We start from the raw sequence: 12,622 nt of genomic DNA, 5'->3' as shown, positions 1-12,622 counted from the left end.
TTTTGTTGCTGTTTCAGATATTTCCGTATTTTGCTTAAACTTTGATAAAGTATCACTCAATTAAAAATGAAGTTTATAATTTAAAATGACCAATATTACACAAAAGTTACTGGTGAGATTAACACAAAATTTGTTATAGTTCCTTTAATACTAATTCACAGTTTCGATAGATTGCGATTATTTTCTACCGCTGTTCTACACTATATTGGTCATAGTTTCTCGTAAAAATAAGGCTGTTAATATTATAATGCCATATCTACATCTCTACATGCTATATATTATATTCTTTAGTATACAATTCCTTGATTATTGACTATTGTTCAGATCTATATTTTATTATTCTGCAATAATATTTTATTGTTGTAATCTGCTCAATAAGTTCACATAAATCAAAAAAAATGGAATTTATTGCAAATCATATGCCATTTGACTTTGATTGATTTTAGAGGTAGGTTATTGGAGTTGTTCTTAGAGATGCGTTTTACTTAACTAAAATTAACTATTTGATGATTTTGATCTCAGTTTATTACGTAAATACAAACCAAAATTCCTTTTGTATCAAAAGGAAATGACGCTGATCAATGCTGAATGATCAATGAATTAGATTTATATCATTCTTTAGAGTCTTATCTGAATTCAGAAACGCAGTTGTAGAGCTACCCTTTATATTTTTTTGCTCCATTCTGTATTCTAGAAGCTTTCAAATTAAATTTACAACAACCTAGAATACAGTCTAATATAGTATATTAAAAGGCTTCATGTTAGACAAAATGAAGAGCAGATTAGACTCAAAGTCAGGCAACCGTGCGTGTTAGTCCGAAGATACTCTCGACTTGACCTAAAATCAAAGAGATTGGTTTATCAGTTAATCATAAAGCCAATTTGGACCAATGGGGTGCAAATATGGGTTTACACTAAAATTACCACGACAATTACCAATGCTTATCGCTACGTAATCAAAGAAGAGCTGCACGATATCCTCGAAATTAAATGGATATACGACGTGATCCAAGATTTCGCCTTAAAACATGAAATAAGATTGCTAAATCACAGCAACGTGGAAGCAATACAGCTACTGGAACCAAACCACACGAACTTGTTTAGTCTATAAACGTATTCTTAACGTCAACTAAAGTAGTTTAGTATTAATGTTATTATTTTTAGTTTATATTTATTATAATAATAAAAACGTTTGTATTAAGCATATCTATTGTAAGAAATTTGGGCCTAAAATATATCATTCATGACCTAATATTGTTGAAGAAGAACCAAAGAAGGAGTTAAAGTTACATCTTGATTTTGCTTTAGATATACAGACGCTATTTTAGTCGATTTAACTTGACCATTATAACATATAACAGCAGGAGAGTTGCAGAAATAGGAACTTGAACCATTATTCGTTAATATATCAGCTAAACTGAAGACCTGTCAGGTGATATTGAACTAACGTCATATCGAATGACCTAGAAATTTCTACAATGTTCTAAATTGCTTAAATGTGTCGTTATTCATTTGTCACCTGAATACGAATAAGAAAAGACACCAACACGGTGATTAATAGCATTTATTTAAAATATTTAGAAAAAACAGAAATGGAAACTAGTGCCAAACAAAGACGATAATGAAAACCGTCTTATTTGTTCTATTTAACGACAACAGCAAGATAATTATCTTTACGACGCGTTTTATTATATCAATTCGAAGCTTAATATCTTACGAACATAATTGTCTCGAAACATCTGGAAAATCTACGGCTTGATGGGTGTTTTCATCAAAATCGCACAAAAAAAAACATCATCATCCCCCCACCACCGCGCCGCCAAGATTTGGCAGCTAAAACCAGTTATATCTGAGGCGGCCGCGATCGCCCGCCCGACGTTCAACTGTCTCGATCGGCGTCGCTCTTGTCATTCGACATCTTTCTTCCGCGGAATCAACAAGTGTTCCCCCCTCGGGCGTTTTCCCCGTGCCTTCCAGCCGTCCCCCCCCACACCCCGTTCACGTGTGTCGGCCCGTTTCATGCGTTTATCGGGACTAGCTCGAAGGACCAAAGAAAGAAAAGTCAAGTTTAGAGTCGATCCAGTGTTCTATTGTGAAGGTGAGTGGTGATGGGCGCAAAGAGACGGTCCCGTACGCGATTAATTGATATGGTGAAATCGGTGAGGTGAAAGTCGCCAGAAAAATATCAAACACGTTTTGTTCGAGGCGATAAGACGATGTCGCGTCTAAAAAAATTGATTTTTCGAACGTTATTGCTGGATCACCGGTTTTCCCATCTTAATTAATCCAATTGGCGGGCGAAAATTAAGTTCGCGTCATTCGATTTAAACACTACAGTTCCATGAAATGATATAATAGAACGTTTAGCTGTTGAATCTAACAATCTTGTTGAAAATACGTTCAAGAATTAACCGAAATCTGTTTTACTATTTAAAAAAAACCTTCCAGCAATGGCTGGTGTTTGTTTGTAAATAATTCGTTTGAACACATAAAGCCAGGCACAAAATATAAAACAAAATGTTTAATTTTTTTAGTAATTAAAATACTACCACAAAATTGTTTCAAAATAAAGTTCTTTCAAATTCAAATAATTCAATATTTTTTTTTTATTAGGAAATAAGTTTAAATTAATAACAACGAATAAAAACAAATACATATAAACTGAATTGGACAATTACTTATTCAATATAATTACTATAACAACGAAGACATTCGCTATTTTGTTTAGAATTTAGTTGCAAATAATTTTTAAGAAGATTATTTTATTTCTTAAACTGATACCAGTCGTTGCTGACTAATCTACAGTTTATCTTTACAATAGCTTAAATATAAGTATATATTATAGCCAGAAGGACTCATCGGTCCTAACTTAGTATCTAGGCTAATAATGTTTATGTATGAACACTGCTGCTTTTTCTATCAATGCACCTCATTACAGTACACTACCAAAAATCAAGTGGTTTAATTCTTTAGAGTTCTTTGGGATCTGGTTTCATCCAAATGTTGTAATACTTCGATATTAACATGAGAATGTATGTCTCCTTACAATTCTCTTGATTTCAGTACGGTGAAATATACTTCTTAGGACTTTGTTCTGAAAAAAAATTAATATAAGAAAAGCTTTGGCCCTTTTGATGCCAACGCAAAACTACAATATAACAATCAGTTATTTATCCAATTGGCACACGAATATTCAGTTCGCGGCATTCGATTTAGAACACCACAGTTCTATGAAATGATTTAACAGAACATTTTGCTGTTAAATCTAATAATCCTATTGAAATACGTCGAAGAATTCAAATACATTTGTTTTATTATTAATAACTTATATTAAATTAATAAGAATAACTTCCGACAATATCTGGTGTTTGTTTGTAAATAATTAGTTTGAACAAACAAAATGTTTTATTTTTTCAATAATTCAATTTTTATCATAAATTGTTTCAAAATAAAACAATGTCTTCTTGTTATTAGAAAATAAGTTTAATTCTTTCGAAGAAAGTAATAACATAAGAAAATCTTTAGGCTTTTTGATGCGATATATATTTACAATATAAAAATAAATTATGTTATTCACTGGATTTCTTTATTTAATTAAACACTACAATTCTGTGAAATGATATAACGCAAGATTTTGCTCTTAAATCTTATAATCCTATTGAAAATACCTTGCTGAGATTTAAACGAAATTTCTTTTAATATTAAAAAATTATCTTCCAGTAATATCTGGTGTTTGTAAATAATTTGTCTGAATACATAAAATCAGACATAAAATACACACAGAACGACATGATTTATTTCTTCAATAATTGAAATACTAACATAAAATTGTTTCAAAATAAATAAAAAAATTATAAATGTATTGTAAACAACTGCTTATTCAATATAGTTACTATATTAAAACTAGTCATGTGGTATCTGGGTACATTTACTATGTTTCTTAGGACTTTGTGCTAACAAAAGAATCAATATAAGCAGATATTTAGTCTTTTTAATGCCAATATATAACTGCAATATCAAGAACATTATGTTAATCATTGAATACCTAGCAATATATTTCATAAAGATATCTGTTGATAATGACTTTTTAATTTTATAAAATAAGAATTACTAAAAACAAAATGAATTTGTGTATTAAGGTCTCAGATATATAAAAAAATACTTTCATTTATCGCTAACTACTACATTATCTGGAGCTTTTGAAAGCAAATACACTTTTAGGGACTTTTCCATGCATTATGCCCTGAAACGATGGAACAGTGATACTCTGAAAGAGCAACGTCTGGTAAATACAACACATGGGATAACATTTCGCATTTTTGTTTTTTATCTATGTTTTTGCGAGTTTCACATCTGTTGTCCTGAGACCATTTTGTCATATATTTTTTGTGTAATTACCAACTGTATTTTAAAATTGGGTTCAAACCCTTTAACTGTAAGTTTTAGTAAACACCATTGGTTTGTTAGGTTTGAATTAGACACAGTTAATCTTTTAATTTAATATTCGTGTATTCATTTTGAATTCATTTTGATTCCCACTGAAGATACGATACAAAAAACTTATTGTATACTGCTGTTAAAGGAACTACTCGAGCATAGAGAGACACCGTATCTGTTTTTTCAGTATTTTTTCTATATTTGAACATATCTAGTGAAAAGGACCTAGTGTTTTGTTGTTAACTTCTCTAAGGATATTTTTTAGAAGGCTGTAACTTTAGATCTTAACGAAATTCTTATAACATAAATTCGAAATCAATTAATTTCAGAGTCATCTGACTGACGAACCGAATACAATCAGTATTATTTTAAAAGAAATAAGCTGACTGAGTAAAGTGTGAGTTTAGATATAAATTCAACAGTTTGTAAACACTGTTGTATATTCTAAGCTGTCAGTAAACAGAGACATTGACTTTTAGATGATTCCCATCATCGATTAATTGACATTTAATCTTATGCTAGAAAGTTCAGTAATAACAAGGAATAGTTAGATATTTATTTTTCGAAATAAATATAAATAAACATTAGATATATCTTATTTCCTACATAAAATGCATTTAAGTCGTGTTGTAATACGTATGGTCTATCCAAAGATATTTTGTACATACGTCATCTAAGTTTCTGACGTCAAAACGTCGCAATGTTGCCGTATCAACTCTTGAGTTTTAGTTCTGTTTGGCTTTGACATTCAAAACAATTTCAGAACGAAGTACAATATATCTGCAATGAATTATTAACAATTGCTGTGGCTAATAAAACCTAATCAACTGTTCCAGGCTTACTTGTTTCCAATGTTTACCTTTTCCATCAACTTTTGTTGTCGTAACACTATTTTTATTATCATCTTGTAATAAGTGATCATTGGGTATATTGGTCCCATTCTGAAATAGCCACGTCTCGTCTAAATATATAAATTGAAATAATAAGTCTTCCTTTAGTTATTATATGCTTTTAAAAAATGTTATTCTTTTAAAAGCAATATCCGGAAGTTCCATTAGGCCTCTTCGATACATTTCAGAAAAACTGTTTCATTTGCAATAATCATATTAAATTATGTTTGTATCGAAAAACTACTTACTGTTTATATACAATTCATATATTTAATCTTAGATAGAGTTAACATCAAGCTGACTCTTATCACTATTGTCTTGAAAAATTTTGCATACGTTTGACAACCGGACGACTTTGGCAAAGTAGTTCGGTTATACGTTCAAACTTAACAGACAACAATGTGTCTCTTTTAAACAAGAATAAAATAGGAAGGAAAATATTGTCTGATCTTGAAACGTATTTTCAAATTGCGGCAGGCAATACATTAAACATCTTGATGACGTATGTACAAAACTTTTTTGGAGAGACTATATAAACTATTATCGCCAAATTAAAATATTCCATCCACTAATATATCGCCTATTTGCGAACATTTTCCAGCAAATATCAATGAATAATAACTAATAAATAACTCTATACGAAAACGAACCAACAAAATCCAATTATACAAGCAGTTTGATCTTATAATAGGAAAAACAAAACGCGAAACATCAATGCGATACGTCGTAATGAATTCGCTCGGATATTTTGGCGAGGGTACATGATAAACTAAAAATAAATCAACTCAGACAATTTTACGACCGTTATTGTTGATGTTTTAGCCTGGAAACTCAGATACATTTCATTGTTCGAGTCCCTTTTCGCGCTTTACAGGCTTGACGTTAAAACAACACAAAAACTAAACTGGAATATGCAGTAGTAGGATGGTAATTAAATCGCTAAATTTACTGTTATATTTTAATTTTCGACAAACCAGTTTTCGGTGATATTTACATAAAAACTAACAGACAGAGAGGTAATTAAAACCTGCAACAAAAACAGTATCTAATAAAGTTTATTTAATTAATTAATCAACAGTTCTCAATTTTGAATATTTACTATTCGAGAAATGCAGTTATTTAGTATGGTACTTAATAATAAAATTTTATCACTGATCATTTATTTTCTGAAGAATGGATGTTAAATTACAATATCTATTAGATCTTAATAGAATAAATTATCGATTCCATCAAATAAAATTTCCATTAAAATATCATCATTTTAAAGATGCAACACAGAATAAACAAAAATATTGATAGTTCTTTTTAAATATATCGATATTTTCGTTGCAACAGTCTGGAAAAATATTGAAGCCGGCTTGGTTAGCGCAGTGGTAAAGACGACAGGACGGTCCTCCTACTGTTGCGCTAGTCGAATCGTTTGAATCCTGCTGGGACATGGTCGTAAATGTATGTTTGTGATTGTTTAGTATTTGTGATTGTCCCTAGACAAGGGTTAACAATCCGACAAAGAAAATGATCCCAGTCACGCCAGTAACCAAGCTGGATAACCGAATGGATTTACTCACCAGTCGGTAGGCTTAATGCCGAGGACCGTGGTTCGGGGCCCACGTTAAACTACTGGTCCAGTGCAGATAAACCCATTTCTTCAGCATCCCTAATATTAAAAACATTTCTTGAATATTTAGAATATTTAAAATTAAATACAAAAAACTTAATTTTTATGTACATAAACATTTAAAATTAAGTACCAAAACTTATTAAATTATAGATATTATAGATATAAATTTTCAATATTACGAAAAATATCACATGGATGTGGCGCTTCACATTGATTTGTCAACATTTCCATATCTTATTGGAGATAACATTCAGATTGAGAATTATTCAAAAAGGTTGATGTGACAAAAATGGAACCAAATAAATAATTTTATAAATTTCTGCGAAAAGAAGCTCTATATTCTTATGGTGGAAAAGATAATAAAATCAGTAAAGATTAATTATTTGAACCAATAATTTTTTGTATCATTTTCTATGGGTAAAAGATTGATACAAGTTAGTTTCAGTCAAGATTCGGATATTCTCCATAATTTTCATTGACATTCACTTAAAGGTATCCATGAATGTTGCCATATTAGGGACGAAAACATATACAATCAGTACCTCGATATTCAATCACTGTTTTGGTTGCCATATTCATGATTATCCAGCATTGACATTTGATCTCGAGCTACCATAAACCACAGTTTAATTAATTGTTTTACAATAGTATCTTACTAACCAACTGTATGTATTTATTTGAAGCTATAGGTATTTAAAATAATAACTACAATAAACATCGTTTTCAGGTATTTGCATTTTAAGCAGTAATTAAATGACAAATATGCATTTGTACTTCAATTAATTATTTTAATTACAAGTTTATCACATGCTTTATCACAATTAATTAAGCTTCACACCCAAATTTCTTCATGAATGAATATAATTAAATTTACAATGAATTAAAACTGTTTCTGAAACACGTATAACCTTATTTGGATACCAATTTATTTATGATAATACACCATTGCATAATAATAATACGTTAAATGATTCATTATTAGACATTCTCCTAGCAATAGTGCAACGAAATTACATCCAATTTCTGGTCAAGATTGAAAGTTTTCAGATTTTAAAACATGTTAAAACTTTTCTCGGAATTAATAGAACAAAGTAGTTTATAAATTTCTTTCTTTTCCTTCTTGTTCTATTTCGATAGAAATATAGATATAAAGATATAATTGTCTAAGGCTGTTGACAGATATCCACCCTCTTTTAAGCCACTAAAATCGATTGTCATCATCAAACATTTTTTTTCATACCTCGGTCGAAAGTACTTACTTTCGTCCCTAATAACAGGGAAGAAAGTTAAACATTTACTCCCTGTGAGAAGTACACCCGCGCCCTATATAACGGCGGGAGGAAAGAATTTCTTATGCATATTTATACTCGTAACTAGGGACTATTTATTCTGTCGCTACAACAAATTGTTTACCGCTGTCATTAATGTTGCTGCCTCTAACCTTAAAAATAATCATCGATGTTGTTTTGTCGTTAATCAATAATCCAGAAAAAATTAACAATACGTTATCATCTAATGAATTCACCGACGAGGAAGATGTTATATGAAATGTTGATGCAGAAGCGCAATTGATAATAAATAACTACGTCGCCAAAGAAGTCTATTGGTGTCAGTGGCAGGCATCAAAAACATGCTCATCAAAATTTAAACTTAAATTAATAACGTACTTTCGACCGGCTATGAAAAAAAATCGTATACACCACAGAGGCCGAAAGTTGAAATCTCGACCCTGCTCGTTATGATTGCAGGGCCGAGACATAACTAAAATATATTTGCGTATATTGTACTTATGGTTTACTAAAGTTATTTATTTTAATTTGGTACTAATGAAGATACGTTTTCACGACAGTCACGTCAATAAAATCTATTTTTTAATGTCACCATACGACGTTTTAACGTGAATATGGTAACCGAAAATATGTAGACAGTGTCATGAACAATCCTTTTGGCTATGATCCAGTTCATATCCGCGCTGCTTTGTCTACGTCTAACGAAAATACGGACGTCGGCCAATTCAACTAGAGAAATTAAACTCAGCCAAGCCGTCGAAGCCCACATCTAAAGATTCCGCGACTATTGACCTCAATTTGCTCGAGTTTTCTTCAGGTCGAAAATGAATTTGCGTTCTTCGTTTGATTTGAATAAAAAAACCTGTTTTTTTTTTCGATATTGTCGAAGTATATCGTTCGATTGGAAATCGATATCTCGAAAACGACGCGTGTACTGTTACTGCTCTCTCTTGAGACGTCGCGTGGACTCTTTCGCAACTTATATAATTTTCAATGATGGTTTGGGTTTGGTAATTTTCCAAAGCTTATCTGATTATAGATTCTAATTTACAGGAAGAGTCATTTATATATCTGTATATATTTGAATTCAATCAAGTCTTGATACAAAATTTAGTTCATAATACGTGTTACTTATACAGGGTATGGACAAAATAATATGATTACCTGACATATATACAGTATCAATTTATTGATAAGATGATAAGTCACACTTTTCTTTTAAAACAGTTACAATTCTTCTAGGAATATATTGGTACAGTATCTGAATAATTTGCAATAAATGTTGTTCCATTCTTGTACCAAAACCTCCACTAATTGCTTCAACGGTATTGGATAAATCTCTATTTATCCTTGTCTTTTTTTTGGTTTCAACATCCTTTAGTCACCCTTGGACCCAAGGAAAACACTAATTCTGCACCAGGAAAAAAAAACATTCCTGTTTCCAGCATGAAGAACTATATGTCTGCAATGAATTATTAATAAATGTTATGATTAACAAAACCAAATCGATAGTTATTTCAACGTTTACCTTTTTCCATCAACTTTTGTTATATTTACACTATATTTATTATCATCTTGCCATGAGCGACCCAATGTACCATTCTGAAATATGTATGTCTCACTTAAATATATAAATCGATATAATAATTCTTCCTTGATTTTGTTGTAGATTTTTGAAAATTTGTATTCTGTTAAAAACAATCTCTGGAAGTTCCATTAAATCTCTTCGTGGGTTTTTCTTTACACCACTTAAATTCTATATTATCCAACAGTGTATGAAGGGATGTTCTACATCCCTGAAATAGCTTTATATGTTTTGGCCTTTTATGGATACTTTCCAGACTAATAATTTTCTCTGAAATAATTGTATTAAATTAAGTTTAGATTGACAAAAATTACTTACTGTGTTTATATATATATTCGTATATTTGATTTCTGATACAGCTAACACTAAGCTGATCTTGATTCGTCAACTATTTCGCATAAACACAGTTTCTTTTTAGTTTCTTTTTAAACACATTTTTAGTGAATTTAGGGTTATATTGTTTTTTATTTTTTGAGATATTTTAGTGACCGTGTCCGCACTAATATTAAGTGCAGCTGAATATGAGGAAATTATCATTGAAAACGAAGATATGTGTTATGATGTTAGATGAGGTTATTTTAAATTGTTCCTTAATGTTTTCTCCTGTTTTCATAAGTGACAGGCGGTACCACAAGGTATCGACCTAAATAAACCTTCCTATAGCACCGGTGAATTTAAATTACTTCTTAGGACTTCGTAGGTTTTTAGAACTTGCCTCCTATCATATCAGATCCTTTAAATCCAATGTTATTTGTCATTAAATATTAATGAGCTCATTCCGAGATATATTGATATTGATCCCAAGATACCTAGTGTTGTCTTATGGTTGTATCTTATGGTTATTTGATAGTATTATTCATAGATAATAATATATATGCAGTTTGGTTATATGTGAACACAATTTATGCTGATTTGCTTCCATTAACTTTTATTCTTCACGCCTGGAGGCAGTTATTTGTATCTTCACTTGTCTGTTGTAATGTTCTGGTTCCAAAAGTTATTTATCAGCAAATATCGCAATCTTTTCCACTTATGGATATTTCTCATATAAATATTTATGGATATGTTTAAAGTTGGTAAAGAACTGGTTTTAATACACTTCCTTGTGGTACACCTGCTTTAGTTTCTTTTATTGTGGACTAAGCTTCTTATTTATATCTATATATCTAACAGTTCTATGTAGTTCCTGTACAAGTTCAACTCATTTGCTTCAATATTACAAGAAACCACAGGTTAGAATTATAACGGTCTAAAATACATTTAAAAATAATCTTAGTAAGTGAATTATAAATGTCAAATGATAGGAAACCAGATAACATTCAGTAAAAATATTTTCAACAACGTCTATTATAATTGTGATATAAGTTCTTAAAACTTGAACATAAATTTTATTATGCCACTCTGTATTTAATATCGAGTTTTTTAAATTTTATTCAAATATTTATGAATATTTATGATAAATCCGATTTAAATAATACGTTTAATACTAAGCGTAGTAGCACTTTTTGGCGATTTTTTACGTTATATTGAAAGTATTTCCTAGAAATGTTATTGAAAAATAATCTACACAAAAAGGTTCAAATATTTCTATTAATATCTGTTTTTTTGTATGTATCAGTTAGTGTGCTGTGTAATCCGCGACAGATTTTTGGTTCTTATTATATATCAGTATATAAACAAACGGCATGTGACTTGGCAGATAATGCTTTCATTTAATTTAATTGATCAAAATGAAAAAAAAAAACAAAGTAGTTAAAGCCGTACATGTAGGTCAATATTAAGCGTTTTATTCCTATAGAATGGTAACAAATAACCAATAACCCAAACTTGTTGTTTTCTTTTATATATTATTCAATAATTTTCCTGGTATTGGTACCTATTAATAGCTTTACGTGTATAATTGTTTGTGTACATTCATCATAAAAGTGAAATGCTACTAATAACGTTTAGATGAACTATATTTAACATATTGCACAACGTTTCTCGTTAATATTTAGCGGACTTTTCCAAATTATTCGAATAAATATATCAAGCACATAATCATCAAACTTTTTATTTAGAATTGTAATTAATTATATCGTATTGGCAACAAACCGGTATTATATAGATAAACCGGATTTTTATCACGGATGCGATAATAAGTAACCAAAATATGAACGGCAGGCCGGTATCATATAATATCTTAGTATATAAATAACATTATTGGTGTATTTTTAACCATCATTGACGAATCTGTGTGAAATATACTTGACAACTCTATCTAGTAATTATAAATAAATAATACTAATTTTTATATCACCGTTAGTGTGTGAATGGAATGAAAGATATCTATGTTAGATTTGCTAGTAGTACTAGTACCATAAATCCAAATGGGCCTTTTTATAATAATGATTGTATAAAATTAGACAAGAAAGATAATCACAGTTACGCCAATAAGCGAGCTGTTTGAGACCGGATGTCTAAATTGGTCACTCGCCAGGCTTATTGTAGTTGGTAAAAAGGAACCTCCAAAATATAACAAATAGAGCTTACAGTACAATATGTCAATATACAACAAAAAAGACAAGTATGTTAAAAGCCGGCTTGGTCGGCGCAGCGGTAAAAGCGACAGGCGGTAAAAACATTTTTTAATTTCTGAAATATTTTCATTTACATAGAAGTCGAAGTACAATGCACTATAGTATGCCATTTATAAATAAAATTGCGAAAATATGGTCGTTTGAGTCGGATCGAAGAATACAATATTTTGCCAATACCAATGCCTAAACAAGACTCAAAATTAATTTTTATCCATTTTTGG

At 30.3% G+C, this 12,622-nt stretch overlaps 1 protein-coding gene across 10 annotated transcripts in view; it reads left to right on the top strand.

Annotated features, from left to right (window-relative positions):
- Positions 1 to 12,622, top strand: part of LOC143197913 (UNC93-like protein) — a 179,608-nt gene that overhangs the window by 78,128 nt on the left and 88,858 nt on the right. For 2 of the 10 annotated variants that reach the window (XM_076406728.1, XM_076406719.1), the window contains exon 1: positions 1,910 to 2,098. The exons of 6 other annotated variants lie outside the window; for them this stretch is intronic. The gene's annotated coding sequence lies outside the window, so the exon portion shown is untranslated. Of the gene's footprint in view, positions 1 to 1,841; positions 2,099 to 12,622 lie in introns of those variants that run through there. 2 more of the 10 variants (XM_076406717.1, XM_076406725.1) reach the window with 2 other exon arrangements.

The sequence above is a fragment of the Rhynchophorus ferrugineus genome, unplaced genomic scaffold, assembly GCF_030347505.1.
Source record: "Rhynchophorus ferrugineus isolate W39M unplaced genomic scaffold, kcgeb_rfMv2 rfM6, whole genome shotgun sequence".
In the NCBI taxonomy this organism is placed as follows: Eukaryota; Metazoa; Arthropoda; class Insecta; order Coleoptera; family Curculionidae; genus Rhynchophorus; species Rhynchophorus ferrugineus.
The sequence above is the reverse complement of the archived record's forward strand: the minus strand, read 5'-3'. Positions and strand labels throughout refer to the sequence as shown.